General features: G+C 37.0%; 1 long non-coding RNA gene across 1 annotated transcript in view; it reads right to left on the bottom strand.

The window, feature by feature from the left end:
* Window positions 1-287: 287 nt before the first annotated feature.
* LOC125753857 (uncharacterized) overlaps window positions 288-11,228 on the bottom strand; it is a 77,418-nt gene continuing 66,477 nt past the window's right edge. The window contains exons 2-3 of the long non-coding RNA XR_007406535.1: window positions 6,094-6,195; window positions 288-549 (exon numbers count right to left, since the gene is read on the bottom strand). This is a non-coding gene — a long non-coding RNA (uncharacterized LOC125753857). The remainder of the gene's footprint in view (window positions 550-6,093; window positions 6,196-11,228) is intronic.

Here is an 11,228-nt window from a genome sequence, read left to right as displayed (position 1 = left end):
AGGAAAAAAAAAAAAAAACCCATAACTAACCAACTATCATGTCATCTGAAAAAAAGAAACAACTTTAAAAAAAGAGAGAAAATACCACATTCTCAAAGTTTCCAAACTGAATACTTTGACTTTATAAAACAGCAGCCACTGTGTCTATTCTGCAATTAAACCATGATGACAGAAATCATTCAATAAAGTGTATTTCAGATGTGAAATTAAGAGAACTTAAATGTATTGGAGAAAATGCATCTATGTTATCTGTTTAACTTTCTAGTCCCTTAACTGGAGAGATCAGTGAATTACCTGTGTTTAATATTTAAAAATGAGCTGCACCCCAACCTTCTGGGGGTGAGTCAGAACGTCTGTTATCCTAGGTGTGATCATATTGTGAAGTGGCTGCAGTACAAGAAGTGGAGCAAAATCACTCAAGAACATTGAAAGTCTCTGCATTGCGACATTCCAGTTGTCCAGCCCAAAATCAATGAGACAAGAGCTGTTCCTGCTCTTGTGGGAGGCATTGCAAAGTCAACACAGCAAGAGCACAGATGTCTCGTAATTCTATAACAAGGAATGAGATAAAGAATTGGAACATAATCTGATATATGTCAGCTGTAATATCTTCAAATGTGCCATATACACAAATAATGATGGTCTAACCTCATCATCCAAGCAAGTAAGCAAGATTTCTATTCTTCCAAATGATTTCCTTAGGAACATTTCCAGAGAAAGTTACACATATTAGCAGCCCTACTCTTCATTTTCCATCCTGCAAAGCAGGTAGTCTGTCATTTTATATCAAGAACAAGATTTGCTTTTTGTTTTTCCTTTCAATACTTTTAATGTTAAGTCCTTGTTAATATGCATTGTTCCATCTTATCATTTAGACGAAAAACTTCTCAAGGGCAGACTTGTCATAGATCTGCTGTGTAGAACATAACAGCAATTTATGCGCCTGTTTTACTTCATTGCCTAAGGCTGTGGTTCATTAAATTCAACTCTCAGATCCTGGCACTGGTATTTTTTAAAAGTACCTCCAGGTGATTCAAAAGCATAGCCAGGGTTGAGAACCATTGGCTATCACCTTTGACCCATACATGAATAAAAATACCAAAAAGAAGTTGTACTCACGTCAAATCTCCTTGTGTGAGAAAAAGCTACACAGCTAATTTGCAAGAACATAGGTCATTTGTAAAATTTCCTCTGGGCTAACTCAGACCACCATCACCTGGGAGCTTTTGAGAAATGCAGACTCTTGGGCCTATCCATAGACCAACTGAATCAGGAAACTTCAGTTTAACATTTTTATTTATGAGAGACAGAGAGAGAGGCAGAGACACAAGCAGGCTCCATGCAAGGAGCCCGACACGGGACTCGATCCCAGGTCCCCAGTATCAGGCCCTGGGCTGAAGGCGGCGCTAAACCGCTGAGCCACCTGGACTGCCCAGGAAATTTCAGTTTAAAAAGATCCCAGGTGGGATCCCTGGGTGGCTTAAAGGTTTGGCCCCTGCCTTTGGCCCGGAGCATGATCCTGGAGTCCTGGGATCGAGTCCAGTATCGGGTTCCTTGCATGGAGTCTGCCTCTCTCTCTGTGTCTCTTATGAATAAATAAATAAATAAAATTTAAAAAAATAAAAAGATCCCAGGTGATTCATATTTATGTTAAGGTCTGAGAAGCAGTGCTAAAAATCCTAAATCCTAACTAGGCAAGACAAGTCAATCTCCCCTTAGAAAACTTTCTTATCAGGTTCCTAAGATTCAAGTCCAGGATTCATCATTAAGAATGTTGCAGGTGAATTAATTACTATAGTGATATATACATATAGATAGAGATAAATAGATACATACAAATATATGCATGTATGTGATGAAAAACAGTATAGTGTAATGTAATGAAATATATAATATAATTTATCTCTTTCTTTCCAAAGAAATTTATTTGCAGAGGAAACCTTAAATTGTATTAGGAATAAAAGGAGCAGCATCAACTATCCATAACTACCCTGTATTTCATTGCCATTTTATTTCACTGTCGTGGAGATAAAAGGGATACAATCTGGTTCTTGCCTTCAGGCCACTTATATTCTAATAAGGGATACTGACAGGTAAATAATTAACCAGAAAAAAAAATTAACCAGAACTTAATGCACTCTAAAATCCTAAACTAAAAATACAACAATGTGCTAAGGCAAATGTTAGTGTGCTTTACAATCACCTAGGAGGTTTGTTCAACCACAGCTTGTCGTTCCCCACCCCCACCCCCACCACCATTTCAGGTTTTCAGTACTTCTATGAAGAAACCTGAGAATTTTTCTATCTAACAAGTTTGCTGCTGGTCAGGGACCATACTTTGGGAACGGCTGAGATATGGAAAGAGTACAAAGGACTGAATGCTGGGATTCTTCTGGGCTGCAAAAGATGAGCCAGACATCGACAGGCAGGGAAGAAAGAGAAGCGCATTCCTGCTTGGCACAACAACCAAAGTGGGGCATATCTGAGCATCTGACATGCTGGGGAAGTCTGCTATGATTGGAGGTCGGAATACATGAACTGATGATAGATAAAACTAGAAGAAAGGTCGGGGCAATTCATGGATGATCTAGGACAGCGACAAAGGAGTTTAAAGTTTATTCCATGGACATTGAGAAGTGATGGAGGATATGTGAGGCTAAAAAACATTTTTTAAAAAGACATGATCCAAATTTTACTTTAGGATAGGATTCCAGGCAACAGCAAGAAGGGTGGTATGGAGAAGCAAGAGATCAGAAGTCAAGAGAACAGGGGAGAGGCTATCCCAATGATCAAGGAGAATGATACATTAATAGGGCCATTGCGAGAAAATGTGGTGACATCCACACTTCTGGGATGTGGCACTGGCACTAGGAGAGCCAGTGATTAGACAGTGACAGAAAAGGAGGGGCATTAACCTATTTAACACACATATATTGAACTCTTACTGTATTCCAAGCACTGTGCTAGGCACAGAGGCACAGCAGTGAAGGAGACAAAGTTCTTACCCTCATGGAGCTCTCAGACTAGCAGGGAAAACAGATGAGGTAATAAGGAAGGCCAGCAAAGAACAGAGACTATGGAAAATGTGTGTGTGATGTCAGAGCCGGGGGTAGGAGGGCTGGTTGCCTCACTCAGTATGGGAAACGAAGGAAAGCTTCCTGGAGAAAAAGACACTTAAACCTAAATTTGTTAATGGCCAAAATACTTAACAGGGCCTACAAGACTACATGATCTGGCCCATCCATTTATTTTCAGCTTATTCTAAGTCAAAGAGTCTCTTATTCTTCACATTCTGGAACTAGACCTTTTTTTATTCTTTTTAGCCTCAGGACCTTTGTACATGCTTTTTCCTTGGCTTGGAATTTTTTTATCTTACCTAAAGAATTATTATTCATCCTATGAGGGCCAGCTTAAATATTACATCCACAAAGTTTTCCCTGTGTTTCCAAGATGAGATCAATACCCCTGTTTTATTACCTGCAATCTTCCTGCATTCCATTTTATCACTTATCACAACAGTAATTTTTTGAGAAATGTTTAATGCCAGTATCCCTTCTTAGATTATAAGGTCTGTTGGACAGGATTATGTCTTCTAATTATCTATATTCTGAGCAATTAACACAGTATCTGAATTATGATAAATACTCAGCATTTCATTTTATGAACAAAAACCAAGAATTAAAGAATAAAAAGGAATAGTGGGCAGAGGGGGTAAGAGGATAAGGAATAGCAGGTGGGGAGACCCTGAGGTTGAACAGACTGCTACTCTATAAAGGAAATAAGAGGAAACCAGTATGGTTGGGTTCTAGGCAGACAGAAGTAAGAGATGGGCTTGAGAGGCAGTCAATGGGAAGACAGTGAAGGGTTTGAAACTGGGGAATCTCTCACCAAATCTATGTTTCTAAAAGCCTGCTCTGGCTGCTTTATAGAGAATAATTTCAATGAAGTGAAAGTGAAGAAGGACATCACTGGATGGCTTTTCCTAGAGCCCAAGTGCCAGTACTGTTGGGTAGGGAGGTGGTGGTGCAAAGTGAAACATAAGGACACTCAGGCAAGATAGTTAGGAGCTAGAACTGAGCTTGGTGGTAAATTGAAGGTGGGGATAAAGGAAAGGAAAGATTGTCATGGTTGACATGTAGATTTTTGGTTTGTAGAGATTATCAGCACCATTTACGAAGGGAGGGGGGGAACGGTGAAACTCCTGGGTCATGTGGAGCTCCTCCTAGCAATGACAGAGTCCTTCTAACCAAGAGTATAAATGCTGAAACTTCAGGGGCAAAGCTGGAGCCACGGAACTTTAGAGACCACCTTAGGGAACTTAGAGACCAATCCAGAATATATGTATTCATATTATTTTTGTAAACATATAACATATTTTTACGTGTATAAAATATATATGTTACACATATATGAATACATATTCACATTGAACAAATCAACTAATAAAATTACTTGAAGAAAGAGTTCTGCTGCAAAAAAATGCCTGACCACCACTTCTGTGCCATGGCGCCAATGCCCCTACACCTCAGTATACTGGAAGGTGATTGACAATCTCAGTCTGTTTAGTGCAGTAGATTAATGTGATTATAGATTAGTGTGATTATAGATAATTGCTAGTGTTACTTCATATGAGATTGTTTGAGTGACAGCTCGGAGGGCTCCAATTAAGGCACCCAGAGGTGGTCATTTTTCTTCTAAATATGAGGTTGGTTGGCAACATTTTTCCATAAAGGGACAAGGCAATGAGTACTTTAGGTTTTGTAGATAATCTGGTCTCTGTTGCAACTATCCAACCCAGTCACTGCATGTACAAAACCAGCTACAGAGGGCGTGTTAACAAATGAACATCCCGTGTTTCAATAAAAGTGGATTTGCGGATATTAAGTTTCGATTTTCATGTAATTTTCACATGTCATGAGAAAGTCCTCCTTTTGTGTTTTTCAACCAATTAAAAATGTAAAGTCCATTCTTAGCTCACAGACTTTACAGCCACAGTATTTGGCTGTTTCCTAAATGAGAGAATTTTGCACAAGGAGTCAGAATCAGAAACTATAGGTAAAGAAAAGCAAGCTTTAATGCCATGTCCTGGTCTCATGTAATCCAATGAGGAAAAGGGGAGAAGATTCCTAGCCAAGAGGTATTAAAGTTTCTTATGATTCTGGGCAGTTGTGAGCTCCTGAAGCAGAAGTGAAGGGGGAATCGTTCTGCGTTGTCTGGTTAGGAACAGCAGATCTCAGTGGCCCTACAATGGAATGCCTCAGGCTGCCAGGTGCAGTTCTGATTCATATTCTTATTCTTACTCAAGGCCCAGGAACATCAAATGAACCAGACACAGTAACTCAACAGTTCTTTTTTAGACATAAAATCAAATGCCAATAACATTCTTAGTTTTCTTTTTTCTTTCTTTTCCTTTTTTTTTTTTTTTTTGACATTCTTAGTTTTCAAGCAAAGCACTGGTACCTAAATTCAAACCACTGTATTATCATCAGGTTGGGTAAATCTAAAAGACCTATAGGCTTCAATGACTTCAGGGACAATTCAAAGATTAAAGAAAGGTAGTATCATTCTAAGCGATATTTGGTTAATGAACTGCTAGTCATCTCTAAACTGATTTGCCTGGATCTCCTGGCAAAACCTATAAACTCAAAAGATTGTCTGCAGACTAAGAACATGTACTTCATCAGAGCTGGATGTACATATCACCATATATGCATATCAATGCTTTTTTTAGTAAATAAATTATAATTGTACATATATATAATTGTTTACCTCAAAGCATTTAACTTCAAGACAATGAACTACTTGAGGCAAAGGATCTTATTCATCTCTGAATTATCAATATCTACTCTAATTACTATCACATAGATGATGCCTAATAAGTGTTGTCTGAATAAGTTAATAAAAAGATCAAATATTATTAAAATTGTTAACAGGGTGAGAAATACAAAATCATTTGTTCCAAAAGACAAAATCTTATTTTAAAATAGACCCTGAGGAATACACTTTGTACATGCAGCACTCCATCAGAATACTACTCTGGAGACCATGGAAGTCCATAACTAAACAAAGGCATAGAATTTCTTGCTTACTTACCTGAGAACCAAGTAGGATTTTCCTTACTGAATCACCTGGGGAAACACTGCTCGCTCTGCTTATCCAATAGCCATTCCCATCCAGCTTCTTTCTTGCCACTTTCTACAGCACAGGGTGAAAAATAGAAGACTCAATTTCTCAGGCTTCTGGTAGCAAAGAAGCCATGTGACCATATTATGGCCAGTGAGCTATAATTTGAAGTCTCCCAGTGCTTTCCTGATAGAGTCTGATAATTGGAACCGACTTTTCTCTTCTTTCTGCTTTGAATATGGGGCAGCAGGAACCAATCTGCAACCATGAGGGTAAGGCCAGAAGAATGCCCACACACATTCTGGCATTACTGAGCTGCTGAACCAATGCCTGAATCTTTCTCTCTAGATTTTCTATATGAGAAAAAGTAACTAAATAAATTAAATCGTGGATAGACAATATTCTTTGTCTTGCAAATGAACATTCTCCTAACTGACGAAAAACCTACTTTGCAAAAAATAAAAACTCTTAAGCACCAATTAAGTACTTTAATCTCCATGTGTTAGAACTCAGTCGCTAAATATTACCTTATTACTTTCTGTTTAATTAAAGGTTATTTGGAGATCCTTTTGAAACTTCTGGTCCCCCAGGTCTATAGCTATTTAAATCACTGCCATTCACTGCTCCTTTAGCACTTATTTGCACTTATTCTGAGCACTAATCTCTCAAAAAAATCTTAGTTTCTTCTACTCAATTCTTTGAGGCACAAATATATTAATATTGTGTAATTTGTTTCTCTCTTAAATAATGTGGATTTATTTCATTCAAATTTTTATGACATATTTCCAAAAAGATATAAGGTTTCTTACATCAGAAAACTTATACAGAAGAGTGACATCAGCCAGATGGCAGACTAGTAAAATCTCCACCCCACTCTCCCACAGAAACACCAAATATATGACAACTTACAGGCAAGAGTAGCTTTGTGAGAATTCTAGAAACCAGTTAAAAAGTTGTAACAAATAAGTGAATGACTAACAAAGAAAGGGTAGGAAATTTCCTGTGTTTCTGTCCATCCTCACCCCATTTCCTCCCCAGTGCACTGAGGTTGGAAAATACCTACTTACTGGTTCCTCCCTTGGAACAGAAAGAAAAAAGTAGAACTTGCTTGTGATGTTCTGGCCTGTCTGGGAAGTTCCCGAGGGACTAGTTTCTGTCTCACCTTACTAGGACACAGATGGAGTGGTGGCATAGTTTGGATATCAAGTTAGAAGCCTCTGATAGCAGTGGTGGTCACTGGGACACATGAGAGCTGCAGGAAGGCTGCAGACCTGTGGAAACCTGGGTCAAGAGACTATGGGAAGAGGAATACAACAGAAACCTAAGTCCTTGAGAAGAATAGCAGGGGGAAGACTCAGGAAATTAAGACATCTTAAAGCAAACATGTGGGCAGCCCGGGTGGCTCAGCAGTTTAGTGCCGCCTTCAGCCCAGGGCATGATCCTGGAGACCTCGGATTGAGTTCCACGTTGGGCTCCCTGCGTGGAGCCTGCTTCTCCCTTTGCCTGTGTCTCTGCCTCTCTCTCTCTCTCTCTCTCTCTTTCATGAAGAAATAAATACAATTAAAAAAAAATAATAAAAATAAAAGCAAACATGTATAGAAGGAAATTGGGGGGAAAGCACACACACAAGACTAGGGAAGACACATCATCAGAAAAAGCTTGAGAGGATCTTGAGACTTCACACTGAACTAATTAATGAAGATTTATCCCTGCACAGACCCAATCCACAAAAACCTAGGGGCTATTCTTTCACATGCCCAGTTTTCAACAAAAGATCACAAGGCATACAAAAAAAAATCTGAGAAACATGGTCAACTCAAAAGAAAAAATAATACTCCAGAAACTGAAAATCATGGGCCTCAGACTTATCTCACAAAAACTTTAAAATAAATATCTTAAAAATGCTCAATGAGCTAAAGGAAGCCATAACAGACAAACAATATCAGGAAAATGATAAAGGAACAAAATGAGATATCAACAGAGATAGAAATTATTGAAAAGAGCCAAACAGAAATTCTACAGTTGAAAAACATAATAACAGAATTGAAAAATTCACTAAAAGGGTTCAACAGAAGACTTGAAAGGACAGAAAAAAGAATCAGTAACTTCGAAGACAAGTTATTTGAAATGGTCAAGTCTGAGCAGAAAAAAAGAAAGAGAAAAGTGAGAAAGACTAGGGGGCTTATCACACTGTCAAGTGGACCTGCACTAAGACAGTGGTCAGAAGAATGAGAGAAAAAGCAGAGAACTTATCTGAAAAATAATAATTGGGAATTCCCCAAAAGTCAAAGAACTATGAAAATATCAAAAGAAAAGTGACTCATCATGTACAAAGGAACCTCAACAACATTATCAGTAGGTATCTCAGCAGAAACCCTGCAGGCCAGAAGGCAATAGAATGTTATATTTAAACTGCTGAAAGGTAAAAACTATTGACTGAGAATAACGCCCTTTGAAAATGAGGGAGAAATGAAGACATTGCCAGATAAACAAAAACTGAAGTAGTTCATTACAACTAGACCTGCCCTACAAAAAATTTTAAAGGGAGTCCTTCAGGTTGAAATGATTGGACACTAGACAGTTATTCAGAGCCATACAAAAATATAAAGTTTTTTGATAAAAATAAATACATGGACATTGGGCACCTGGGTGGCTCAGTTGATTGAGCATCTGACTCTTGATTTTGGTTCAGGTCATGATCTCAGTGTCCTAGGACTGAGCCCCACGTCTGGCTCTATGCTCAGCACAGAATCTGCTTGAGATTCTATCCCTCCTATCTTTCTGCCCCTCCCCCCTCTAAAATAAATAAAATCTTTTTTAAAAATTTAAAAATACATGGGCAAACATAAATACATGTATATTGTATTTTTGATTCACAGCCCCACTTTTATTTTATTATAGGATTTAAATACAAAAGCATAAAATATAAATCTGTTAATGGGCACACAATATACCAAAATGTAATTGGTGACATCAATCAAAAACAAAGTCAAGTACATAGAATTTTTACATTCCATTGAACTTAAACCAGTAAGAGTTTAAAATAAATTATTATAATTTTAGGATGTTTTATGTAATCCCTTTGGCAACCAGAAAAAAATCTATAGAATACACACACACACACAAAAAAAAAAAAAAAAAGAGAGAAGAGAATCAAAATATGTCACTACAAAAAAACCAACAGAATAAAAGATCATATAAGTCAGAGAAAGACAATTATATTATTTCTCTTATATGTGGAATCTAAAAAATAAAAACAAATGAACAAACATAAAGCAGAAACAGACCCATAAATACAGAGAACTGATAGTTGCCAGAGAGGAAGTGTGTAGGAGACAGACAAAATGGGTTAAAGGGAGTGAGAGATATAGACTTCTAGTATGGAATGAGTAAGTCACAGGGAAAAAAGGCACAGCATAGGGACTTAGCCCATTTCTAATAGCATTGTGACAGATGGTAACCACACTTGTGATAAGTATAGCATAATGTATAGATTTGTCAAATCATTATGCTGTACACCTGAAATGAATGTAACATTGCATGTCAGGTATACTTCTGTTAAAAAAAAAGAAAAATAATCATGATAATAAAATATCACTTTTTTAAAAATGAAAGGAATAATGAGGGAAATGAGGGACATAAAGCTATAAGACCTACAGAAAACAAGTAACAAAATGCCAATAGTCTTACATATTCATAATAATCTAAATGTACATTGATTTAACTCCCCAATCAAAAGATGTAGATTAGCAAAAAGGATTACAAAATATGATCTCCCTGTATGCTGTTTACAAGAGGCTCACTTTAGATTTAGGATATGCATAGGTTGAAAGTAAAAGAATAGAAAAAGATATTCCATATAAATGGTAACAATAGTTGGGCAGGGGTGGCCGTACTAATATCAGAGAAGGACTTTAAGTCAATACTTATTATAAGACACAAAGATGGACATTATATAATGATGAAAGGGTCTATTTACCAAGAAGGAATGAGTTATACAAATATATGCACAAACATCGGAGCTCCTAAATATATGAAACAAACATTGACAAAACTGAAGGGTGAAATAGAAAGCTCTACAATAATAATAGGAGACATCAATAACACATTATCAATAATAGATAGGACAACCCCACAGAAGATCAATAAGGAAATAGAAAACTTGAATGATATTCCAGACCAACTTGGACCTAACTGGCGTATACAGAACAATCCACCCAACAGCAAGATAGACATTTTTCTCAAGTGCACATGGAACATTCTCCAGGTTAGGCTATATATTAGGCCACAAAAATGTTTTAATAAATGTTAAAAGTTGATCATATAAATGATATTTCCAATTGAAATATAATGAAAATATACATTGATAGCAGGAGGAAAACTAGAAAATGCAAGAATACTTTGAAATTAAACAATACACTATTGTTTTGAGAGAGAGAGCATGAGTAGGGAGGGGCAGAGGGAGAGGGAGAGAATCTTAAGCAAATTCCATGTTCAGCACAGAGCTCAACATGGGGCTCGATCTCATAACCCTGAGATCGTGAACTGAGCTGAAATCAAGAGTTGGACACCTAACCAACTGAGCCACCCATGTGCCCCTAAACAACACACTTTAAAAAAAAAATTGAGTCATAGTAGAAGTCACAAAAAAATTTAGAAAATTTAGACAAATGAAAATGAAAATATATCTAACCTAGGGATTCAGAAAAAGCAGTGCTAAATGGGAAATTTGTAGTTGTAAATGCTTATTTTAAAAAAGAAGAAAGATTTCAAAACAACAACTTAACTTTACACCTTAAGGAACTGAAAAAGAAGAACAAACCAAACAAAGATAGAAGAATGAAGAAAATAATAAAGATTAAAGGAGAGATAAACAAAAGAGAGAATAGAAAAACTATAGAAAAATATCAGTGAAACCAACAGTTGGCTCACTGAAAATGTAAACATATTTGGCAAACCTTTAGCTAGATTGACAATAAAAAAAAAGGGAAGACTCAAATAACAAGTTATAAATGAAAGAGGGATATTGCAATAGATTTTACAGATATAAAAAGCATTATAATAGAGTACTATGAACAGTTGTACACCCACAAAATCTCACTTGC

Source organism: Canis lupus, chromosome 27, assembly GCF_003254725.2.
Source record: "Canis lupus dingo isolate Sandy chromosome 27, ASM325472v2, whole genome shotgun sequence".
Taxonomy (NCBI): Eukaryota; Metazoa; Chordata; class Mammalia; order Carnivora; family Canidae; genus Canis; species Canis lupus.
Note: the sequence above shows the minus strand (reverse complement) of the source record. Positions and strands in the feature narration are given on the sequence as shown.